Genomic DNA, 12,077 nt, shown 5'->3' on the forward strand with positions numbered 1-12,077 from the left:
CCATCCCCTCCCTCGCCGGTGGACGCACTTGTAGCGACCAGACCTCAAATAGTCTGTGCTGCTGTGCACCAGTGTCATCCCTGGATCAGTAATGCTGACACGCACAGTACAAATGAAGGATTATAACAGAGTAGCAATCACACACTTATTACATCGAATATCTCAAAAGAGAATAAGTATGATAAATATGGCTTAAGGCCATCTAAATACGATAACAGCGGAAGGCTTGGAAGATAAGTGAGTCCATCAACTCCAACGGCATCACTGAGTATAAGACCACGACCTAAGGCACCTTACTCGTCGTCTGAAAAGTCTACAACATGAAACGTTGCAGCCCGAAAACGGGTCAGCACATGGAATATGCTGGCAAAGTAACACATAGAGAATAATGAACATAATAATGCTATACTACATGCATATATGGCTGGTGGAAAGCTCTATGGTTACAGTTTTGCGAAAAGCCAATTTTTCCCTACTATAAAGGAATAAATTTTATTTAACTATCATGGTGGTTGTTAAACATTGAGATGGTTGACAGCATCTCAATCCCAATTAAGTATCATCATTAACCCAACAATATTAATTAAAGTAACATGATGAGATTCACATGATAATCCAAGTACTAGATACTCAAGTTGTCCATAACCGGGGACACGGCTAACCATGATTAGTTTATACACTCTGCAGAGGTTTGTGCACTTTTCCCACAAGACTCGATCGCCTCCGCTTGGTTCTCGCACTACATGATGTTTGAGAAACGGATGACCGAGACACAGTCTTTCAGAAGTGTTTGCACCTTACGATGTGATAGACCGTACCACCTACATCCCCTACATCTGCTAGTCTACCACTGTAAGAGTTCACACAACTTAATCAACTATGCTAGAGCCCATAATAGCTTGCGGCTGCACACGGAAGTTTCTAGCATGAATAATCTCATGATCCCTTTGAACCTGGGTGGTGGTCGAAAAGAAAAACAGGCAATCCTGGAATACCCAGGTACCTCAATCCACCCAGATGTGAGTTTTAGTTGCCACCTTAAGTAAACCATTAATTAACAATCTCACATCTGTCATGAATACACTCGAACCCAATCCATGTCTACGAGCATAGCATAGCAATATAATATAGCAACGTAGAAGTAACTCCCAAGGGTTTGATAATACAACAGGTAATAGGTACTACCTCAACTACTTCCCAATACCCACAATTTAATTAGATCCTAATCATGCAATGTTTGAGGATTGATCTAATGCAATAAAAACTGGGTATGGAAAAGTATGATCAAAGTGTTACTTGCCTTGCTGATGATCCGCGAAACCTAAAGATTCGAAGTAACAAGCGGCGCACTCCGGGTACTCTATCGCAAATAAACAAGCAAAAAATAAGTACTCATCTAATGCACAGGTAAAACTCGAATAAAATATCCAACCAGAAAGTTCAGCTTAAGAACTCCGGTTTGCAAAAAGAATCAAATCGAACGAAGCAACGAAAGTCAAACGGCGAAAGAAACAAGCTTCGTTTACTAATCTGGATCTAGGTCAAATTTTACAGTAGCAAAAACTTGTTTGAGTAGGTTAAACGGAAAGAGAATTTCGAGACGAAACTCTAGGCGCTTGAATCGCCTGATTCCGATAAACGAGCGAAAAGTTAAACGAAAACGAAGATCTGATCTGAAATCGAGATCTGGAAAATCGCGGAAAATCAATGAAAAAGAAAAACTGACGAACGGTTAAAGAACGGATGTTCGTTAACCGCGAAAATCTGCTGCTGCTTCCCTTCAATCATGAGTGCTCTATCTACCAACTCCTGGTAGTTGTTGAAGGTTGCCACCATTAGCTGCATGCTCAGCTCATCATTCAGTCCTTCGAGAAACTTCTCCTGCTTGGCCGCATCCGTAGCAATGTCATCAGGTGCATAACGTGCTAACTTACTGAAATCCTCCACATACTGGCCTACGGTGCGTCCTCCTTGGCGTAGGTTGCGAAACTCACGCTTCTTCATAGCCATAGCTCCTGCTGAAACATGGGCGGTACGGAAAGCTTGCTGAAACTGGTCCCATGTGACAGTGTCAATAGGGTGTGTGGCTGTGTAATTCTCCCACCATGATGCTGCGGGTCCATCAAGCTGATGTGCGGCAAAACGCACTCTTTCCGCATCTGTGCATCCTGCAGTGGCCAACTCCCTTCCAACTTTGCGGAGCCAATCATCTGCAACAATCGGCTCGGTGCTGCTGGAAAACACCGGCGGATTCAGTCTCAAGAAACGGGCTAAATGATCAACAGGTGGTGGTGGTGGGTTGTTGTTGTTGTTGCCTTGGTTCTGTACTAACACTTGCATCAGGGCATTCTGTTGCTGAATCAACTGAGTGATCTCCGGTGGGAAAACAAATCCGGTGTCGCGTCTCAGAGGCATCTGATAGGTTAGAAAAGATGAGAGTTTAGAATAGAATGAGGTCTAGAGGGAAAACACTACCCATATGCTCATGAGACAAATACAATCAATATCACTCAATCAATCCAAACAAGGCATACAATCGATCTATCTAGCGTTACAAAACTGCTCGAACTATACTATATAAATGGGGGAAAACTACTACTGATATGGTGGTCTACTAGAAATTCTGATCAGTTGAAGACTCCATGATATCTGCTGCAGCTTCATCAACAAAGTCATCTTCACTGGGGTCCGAGTCGGTGTCGTCGATGATGATGTAGTTATCCGGACAAGTGCATTCATCATCTTCTGCTTTTGGCACTGGATTTCCCATGAATACTCCAATCTTCTTGTCCAGGTCGCCATTCTTCCCTACTAGCGCGACGATTTCCTCCAAATAATCCTCGCGTGTAGCCTTGAGTTCTTCTTCCAGCTCCTTGATCTTTGTCAACGCCTTCTTCAGATCTATCTTGTCTGAGCACATCTGGTTCTCCTGGCGACGGATGTGTTGGTTTTGCTCCTGGATGAAAGCTGCAATTGATCCATCCTTCTTGGTGCTGATCATCTCCCATTGCTCGTCTCGGCGTCCACAAATCTGATAGATAGTATCCTTAAGCTCCCTGTGGTAGACTTCTCCAATGCGTCCCATAGCGATGTGGGCTGCCATGCTCTTCCCTAAACTCCAGGTTGGTGCTTCAAAAGACAATTTTATAGGCTCAGTGACTGGCGCAATCGTCCTTCCTGGAACTTGAACTTGAATCTGCCAGCTCTCCTCTTCAGGTAATGTGGCGTTGTAGGTTCCGGTGATGCTTGGTATTCCTATGTTCAAGTACTTAGTGACTTCCTTCAAGTGTCGTCCAAAAGGCGTGTCTTCATCTGGTTGCATGAACTTGCTCCTTGCATCCGCCATTCCTAAAAGAGTAGAAGGTGGAGAGGGGTCAGAAATGAGAAGAGAGAAGTGTTCTAGGGTTTAAGCTTAGTGGTCGTGTCCTACAGTCAGCGTGTGCTCTGATACCACCTTTGTAGCGACCAGACCTCAAATAGTCTGTGCCGCTGTGCACCAGTGTCATCCCTGGATCAGTAATGCTGACACGCACAGTACAAATGGAGGATTTATAACAGAGTAGCAATCACACACTTATTACATCGAATATCTCAAAAGAGAATAAGTATGATAAATATGGCTTAAGGCCATCTAAATACGATAACAGCGGAAGGCTTGGAAGATAAGTGAGTCCATCAACTCCAACGGCATCACTGAGTATAAGACCACGACCTAAGGCACCTTACTCATCGTGTGAAAAGTCTGCAACATGAAACGTTGCAGCCCGAAAACGGGTCAGCACATGGAATATGCTGGCAAAGTAACACATAGAGAATAATGAACATAATAATGCTATACTACATGCATATATGGCTGGTGGAAAGCTCTATGGTTACAGTTTTGCGAAAAGCCAATTTTTCCCTACTACAAAGGAATAAATTTTATTTAACTATCATGGTGGTTGTTAAACATTGAGATGGTTGACGGCATCTCAATCCCAATTAAGTATCATCATTAACCCAACAATATTAATTAAAGTAACATGATGAGATTCACATGATAATCCAAGTACTAGATACTCAAGTTGTCCATAACCGGGGACACGGCTAACCATGATTAGTTTATACACTCTGCAGAGGTTTGTGCACTTTTCCCACAAGACTCGATCGCCTCCGCTTGGTTCTCGCACTACATGATGTTTGAGAAATGGATGACCGAGACACAGTCTTTCAGAAGTGTTTGCACCTTACGATGTGATAGACCGTACCACCTACATCCCCTACATCTGCTAGTCTACCACTGTAAGAGTTCACACAACTTAATCAACTATGCTAGAGCCCATAATAGCTTGCGGCTGCACACGGAAGTTTCTAGCATGAATAATCTCATGATCCCTTTGAACCTGGGTGGTGGTCGAAAAGAAAAACAGGCAATCCTGGAATACCCAGGTACCTCAATCCACCCAGATGTGAGTTTTAGTTGCCACCTTAAGTAAACCATTAATTAACAATCTCACATCTGTCATGAATACACTCAAACCCAATCCATGTCTACGAGCATAGCATAGCAATATAATATAGCAACGTAGAAGTAACTCCCAAGGGTTTGATAATACAACAGGTAATAGGTACTACCTCAACTACTTCCCAATACCCACAATTTAATTAGATCCTAATCATGCAATGTTTGAGGATTGATCTAATGCAATAAAAACTGGGTATGGAAAAGTATGATCAAAGTGTTACTTGCCTTGCTGATGATCCGCGAAACCTAGAGATTCGAAGTAACAAGCGGCGCACTCCGGGTACTCTATCGCAAACAAACAAGCAAACAATAAGTACTCATCTAATGCACAGGTAAAACTCGAATAAAAGATCCAACCAAAAAGTTCAGCTTAAGAACTCCGGTTTGCAAAAAGAATCAAATCGAACGAAGCAATGAAAGTCAAACGGCGAAAGAAACAAGCTTCGTTTACTAATCTAGATCTAGGTCAAATTTTACAGTAGCAAAAACTTGTTTGAGTAGGTTAAACGGAAAGAGAATTTCGAGACGAAACTCTAGGCGCTTGAATCGCCTGATTCCGATAAACGAGCGAAAAGTTAAACGAAAACGAAGATCTGATCTGAAATCGAGATCTGGAAAATCGCGGAAAATCGATGAAAAAGAAAAACTGACGAACGGTTAAAGAACGGACGTTCGTTAATAGCGAAAATCTGACGTACACGTTCGTTAAAACGAACGGGTCGGTGAACGTTCACTAAAGAAAAAATACCGAAAAAATAAACCGATCTAGGGTTTAGAAAAAAAAAAGAACGTTTTTTTTAGAAAACCGGCAAGGGCGGCGGCGGCTCGGTACCTCGTCGGGACGGACTCCGGCGGGGCTCGGCGAGGGCGGCGGGGTGGCGGGGCTCGGGCGGCGGCTCGGGGCGGCGAGCTGCGGGCGGCGGCGCTACGGGCTCCGGCGGCAGCGGCTTGGGACGGGGCTCGGGGTGAGGGAGGGGCGGCGGCGGGGGGGTATATAAGAGAGGGGGGGCTGCCTTGGAGGAGGGGGCAAGGCGGCGGCGACGGCGTGTCCGAGCCGGACACCGGCGGCGGCGGCCGTGTGCGCGAGGGAGACGGCGGGGCTGGGCCGGCCGGCTCGGCTGGGCCTCGGCCCGGTGGGGCGCGGTGTTTTTTTTAAATATTCCGCCGAATCTAAAAAAAATCACAGAAAAATAAATAAAAATCCAAAAATGACAAAACAAATTTTCCCCGTCTAATTAAAATAATTAGAACAAGGTGAACATTGTTTTGACACAAAAATGCAGTTTTGAAAACGTGTAATTTTTTATTGCATTTAAAATTGCAAATAAAATCCGAATAAAATCCAATATATGATTTTAATATTTTTCCTCCAATATTTCAATTGTTTTGGAGAAGTGATATTTTCTCCTCTCATTTATTTTAATATGAAATATTTTTTGGAGAGAAAATAATTAAAACCAAAGATCCTCGTTTAATTATTTGATAAAAATCAAATACGAAAAACCGGGAAAATCCCCAACTCTCTCCGAGGGTCCTTGAGTTGCTTAGGATTTATCGAGGATTTGCCAAAATGCAATAAAATATGCTATGCAATGATGATCTATTGTATAACATTCCAAATTGGAAATTTGGGATGTTACAAACCTACCCCCCTTAAGATGAATCTCGCCCTCGAGATTCGGGTTGGCTAGAAAATAGGTGAGAGTGGTCCTTCCGTAGATCTTCCTCTCGCTCCCAGGTGGCTTCATCTTCCGTGTGGTGACTCCACTGGACTTTGCAAAACTTGATAACCTTACTACGGGTAACTCGGCTGGCATACTCAAGAATCTTAACTGGTTTCTCCTCATAGGTCAAATCACTTCCCAGCTGAATCGTTTCCAGTGGCACTGTATCTCTCAGTGGTATCTCAGCCATCTCTGCGTGGCACTTCTTCAACTGGGAAACGTGAAATACGTCATGAACTCCTGACAATCCTTCGGGCAATTCCAGTTTGTATGCAACTTCTCCCATACGTTCCAAAACTCTGTATGGTCCGATAAAACGAGGCGCTAACTTTCCCTTAACTCCAAAGCGCTTCACTCCTCGAAGTGGTGATACTCGAAGATAAACTCTGTCTCCGACTTCATGAACTGTCTCCTTACGTTTAGAATCCGCATAACTCTTCTGCCTGGACTGGGCTACCTTGAGCCTATCGCGAATCAACCTCACTTTCTGTCCAGACTCCTTAATCAAATCTGGTCCAAACAACTGACGGTCTCCAACTTCGTCCCATAACAATGGTGTTCTACACCTCCTTCCGTACAAAGCTTCGAAAGGGGCCATCTTCAAACTGGTTTGATAACTGTTGTTGTAAGAGAACTCTGCATATGGCAAATTGTCGTCCCAACTAGATCCATAGTCTAGCGCACAAGCTCTCAACATGTCTTCCAAAATCTGATTGACTCTCTCGGTCTGTCCATCTGTCTGTGGGTGAAAGGCTGTACTGAATTCTAGCCTGGTTCCCAAAGTTTCATGTAACTGCTTCCAAAACTTCGAGGTAAACTGGGTTCCTCTATCTGATACAATGGTCCTCGGAACTCCATGCAAACATACGATCCTGGTCGTGTATATCTTTGCCAACTTAGCACTGGTGTAAGTGGTCTTCACTGGAATGAAATGAGCTACTTTCGTCAAACGGTCGACTACAACCCATATTGAGTCATAGCCTGAACGAGTCATGGGCAATCCCGTGATAAAGTCCATGCCTATTTTATCCCACTTCCATTCGGGTATCGGCAATGGTTGTAGCAATCCTGCTGGCTTCTGATGTTCTGCCTTCACTCTCTGACATACATCACAAACTGCTACATACTCCGCAATATCCTTCTTCATTCCGGTCCACCAGAAAGTGTCCTTCAAATCCAAATACATCTTGGTATTTCCTGGGTGAATCGAATACGGTGAATCATGGGCCTCTTGCAAAATCAACTTCCCGATCTCCGGATTATTGGGCACATAAACGCGGTCCTCAAACCATAAGGTATCGTGCTCATCCTCACGAAATCCCTTGGCTTTTCCTTTGCTCATCTTTTCCTTTATCTCGTCAATCTCCTTGTCTGTCTTCTGAGCTTCTCTGATCTTTTCCATCAAGGTAGACTGAATCTCCAATGTTGCTAAGTAGCCTCTCGGAACTATCTCCAAACATAGCTCGCGAAGATCCTCGGCTAACTCCTGAGGTAACTCTCCTGTCATGAGGGTGTTGACATGGCTCTTGCGGCTCAACGCGTCTGCTACTACGTTAGCCTTCCCTGGGTGATAATGCAATCGCATATCATAGTCTTTAATAAGCTCCAACCATCTCCTCTGCCTGAGATTTAACTCCTTCTGCATGAAAATGTACTTCAAACTCTTGTGATCCGTGTACACCTCACAATGGTTTCCGATGAGAAAATGTCTCCATGTCTTCAACGCATGCACTACGGCTGCTAATTCCAAATCATGCGTGGCATAATTCTTCTCATGGGGTTTAAGTTGTCGTGAAGCATATGACACAACTCTTCCTTCCTGCATAAGCACTGCTCTAAGTCCTCGATGAGAAGCGTCGCAATAAACTTCATAATCCTTGCGTTGATCTGGCAGAATCAACACTGGTGATGTAACCAATCGTTTCTTCAACTCTTGAAAACTAGCTTCACATTCCTCAGTCCAATTGAACTTGGTGTCCTTCTTTAATAACTCAGTCATGGGCTTTGCAATCTTTGAGAAATTCTCGATGAACCTCCGGTAGTATCCTGCAAGTCCAAGGAAACTCCGAATCTCTCCAACTGACGTGGGTGATTCCCAACTTGTTACTGTGTCAACTTTGGCGGGGTCTACTGCTATTCCTTCTCCGGATATAACATGTCCGAGGAATCCAACTTCCTTCAGCCAAAATTCACATTTGCTGAACTTGGCGTATAACTGATGTTCTCTGAGCTTCTCAAGTACCAAACGCAAGTGCTCCTTATGCTCCTCTTCATTCTTGGAATAGACTAAAATATCGTCAATGAACACCACGACGAACTTATCCAAAAACTCCATAAACACCTTGTTCATCAGGTTCATGAAATAGGCAGGTGCGTTAGTCAGACCAAATGACATAACGGTATCATATAGCCCATATCTGGTGGTAAAAGCCGTCTTAGGTATATCCTGCTCTCGAATCTTTAACTGATGGTATCCTGATCGTAGATCGATCTTGGAAAATATCTTAGCTCCTTGTAAGCAGTCAAACAAATCATTTATCATCGGCAGTGGGTACTTGTTCTTGATGGTCACTTCATTCAATCCACGGTAATCAACAACCATCCTCAACGATCCATCTTTCTTCTCCACTAGAAGTACGGGCGATCCCCAAGGTGACGAACTTGGGCGAATATAACCTTTATCCAATAACTCCTTAATCTGCTTCTTAATTTCCTCCAAATCCTTTGCGGGCATCCTGTACGGTCTCTTAGATATTGGCCCTGTGCCTGGCAAAAGTTCAATCAGAAACTCAATGTCTCTATCCGGTGGCATGCCTGGCAACTCTTCTGGAAATACATCCGGGTAATCCTTCACCACTGGCACTTCCTCCTGTACAACTCCTGATAAGGAATTCACTTGAGTCCTCTTCGGCATATGCCGGGATACATACTTAATCCTTCTTCCTTCTGGGGTGGTAAGCAAAATCGACTTACTGACACAATCAATGTTCCCTCCATACTTTGATAACCAATCCATGCCTAATATCACATCCAAACCTTGCGATTCCAATATTATTAGGTCCGAGGGAAACAGGTAGTTGCCAATCCTTAATGGTAACCGATCACACCATAAACTAGCCATATACTCTGCTCCTGGCGAGGTTACTAACATGGGTGACCTAAGGGCTTGGGTTGGCAGTTTATACTTATCCACAAATCCCCTTGATATGTATGAATGCGATGCACCAGTATCAAAAGAACGAGTGCAGTAAATGACTTAACCATAAACTTACCTATTACTGCATTAGGCTGTGCTTCAACCTCTTCCACGCTCACGTGGTTCACATGTCCTTTGTTGAAAGGGTTCGGCTTCTTCCTAGAGCTTCCATTGCCATTTCCATTCTGGGCTTCAGGACATTCGTTGGCATAATGTCCAGTCTTCTGGCACTTAAAGCAAGTGACTTGGCTCAGGTCTCTCTTAGCTGGGGTCGAAGGGTTGGTACGGTTCTGTCCATTGCTTCCTCCGTTCCCATTACCATTCTTGGGGCCATTATGGTTGTGCGAACTACCTCCTCCATGGGTATGCTGAAACTGTCCTCCCGATTTCGGGGCAAAACGTGGCTTCTGCTGAGCTCCAGAATTGTACTTCCCTTGTCCATACTTCCTCTTACGGTTCTCAATCTGCTGCTGCTTCCCTTCAATCATGAGTGCTCTATCTACCAACTCCTGGTAGTTGTTGAAGGTTGCCACCATTAGCTGCATGCTCAGCTCATCATTCAGTCCTTCGAGAAACTTCTCCTGCTTGGCCGCATCCGTAGCAATGTCATCAGGTGCATAACGTGCTAACTTACTGAAATCCTCCACATACTGGCCTACGGTGCGTCCTCCTTGGCGTAGGTTGCGAAACTCACGCTTCTTCATAGCCATAGCTCCTGCTGAAACATGGGCGGTACGGAAAGCTTGCTGAAACTGGTCCCATGTGACAGTGTCAATAGGGTGTGTGGCTGTGTAATTCTCCCACCATGATGCTGCGGGTCCATCAAGCTGATGTGCGGCAAAACGCACTCTTTCCGCATCTGTGCATCCTGCAGTGGCCAACTCCCTTCCAACTTTGCGGATCCAATCATCTGCAACAATCGGCTCGGTGCTGCTGGAAAACACCGACGGATTCAGCCTCAAGAAACGGGCTAAATGATCAACAGGTGGTGGTGGTGGGTTGTTGTTGTTGTTGCCTTGGTTCTGTACTAACACTTGCATCAGGGCATTCTGTTGCTGAATCAACTGAGTGATCTCCGGTGGGAAAACAAATCCGGTGTCGCGTCTCAGAGGCATCTGATAGGTTAGAAAAGATGAGAGTTTAGAATAGAATGAGGTCTAGAGGGAAAGCACTACCCATATGCTCATGAGACAAATACAATCAATATCACTCAATCAATCCAAACAAGGCATACAATCGATCTATCTAGCGTTACAAAAGTGCTCGAACTATACTATATAAATGGGGGAAAACTACTACTGATATGGTGGTCTACTAGAAATTCTGATCAGTTGAAGACTCCATGATATCTGCTCCAGCTTCATCAACAAAGTCATCTTCACTGGGGTCCGAGTCGGTGTCGTCGATGATGATGTAGTTATCCGGACAAGTGCATTCATCATCTTCTGCTTTTGGCACTGGATTTCCCATGAATACTCCAATCTTCTTGTCCAGGTCGTCATTCTTCCCTACTAGCGCAACGATTTCCTCCAAATAATCCTCGCGTGTAGCCTTGAGTTCTTCTTCCAGCTCCTTGATCTTTGTCAACGCCTTCTTCAGATCTATCTTGTCTGAGCACATCTGGTTCTCCTGGCGACGAATGTGTTGGTTTTGCTCCTGGATGAAAGCTGCAATTGATCCATCCTTCTTGGTGCCGATCATCTCCCATTGCTCGTCTCGGCGTCCACAAATCTGATAGATAATATCCTTAAGCTCCCTGTGGTAGACTTCTCCAATGCGTCCCATAGCGATGTGGGCTGCCATGCTCTTCCCTAAACTCCAGGTTGGTGCTTCAAAAGACAATTTTATAGGCTCAGTGACTGGCGCAATCGTCCTTCCTGGAACTTGAACTTGAATCTGCCAGCTCTCCTCTTCAGGTAATGTGGCGTTGTAGGTTCCGGTGATGCTTGGTATTCCTATGTTCAAGTACTTAGTGACTTCCTTCAAGTGTCGTCCAAAAGGCGTGTCTTCATCTGGTTGCATGAACTTGCTCCTTGCATCCGCCATTCCTAAAAGAGTAGAAGGTGGAGAGGGGTCAGAAATGAGAAGAGAGAAGTGTTCTAGGGTTTAAGCTTAGTGGTCGTGTCCTACAGTCAGCGTGTGCTCTGATACCACCTTTGTAGCGACCAGACCTCAAATAGTCTGTGCCGCTGTGCACCAGTGTCATCCCTGGATCAGTAATGCTGACACGCACAGTACAAATGGAGGATTTATAACAGAGTAGCAATCACACACTTATTACATCGAATATCTCAAAAGAGAATAAGTATGATAAATATGGCTTAAGGCCATCTAAATACGATAACAGCGGAAGGCTTGGAAGATAAGTGAGTCCATCAACTCCAACGGCATCACTGAGTATAAGACCACGACCTAAGGCACCTTACTCATCGTGTGAAAAGTCTGCAACATGAAACGTTGCAGCCCGAAAACGGGTCAGCACATGGAATATGCTGGCAAAGTAACACATAGAGAATAATGAACATAATAATGCTATACTACATGCATATATGGCTGGTGGAAAGCTCTATGGTTACAGTTTTGCGAAAAGCCAATTTTCCCCTACTACAAAGGAATAAATTTTATTTAACTATCATGGTGGTTGTTAAACATT

The sequence above is a fragment of the Aegilops tauschii genome, chromosome 5 (assembly GCF_002575655.3).
Source record: "Aegilops tauschii subsp. strangulata cultivar AL8/78 chromosome 5, Aet v6.0, whole genome shotgun sequence".
NCBI classification, from domain to species: Eukaryota; Viridiplantae; Streptophyta; class Magnoliopsida; order Poales; family Poaceae; genus Aegilops; species Aegilops tauschii.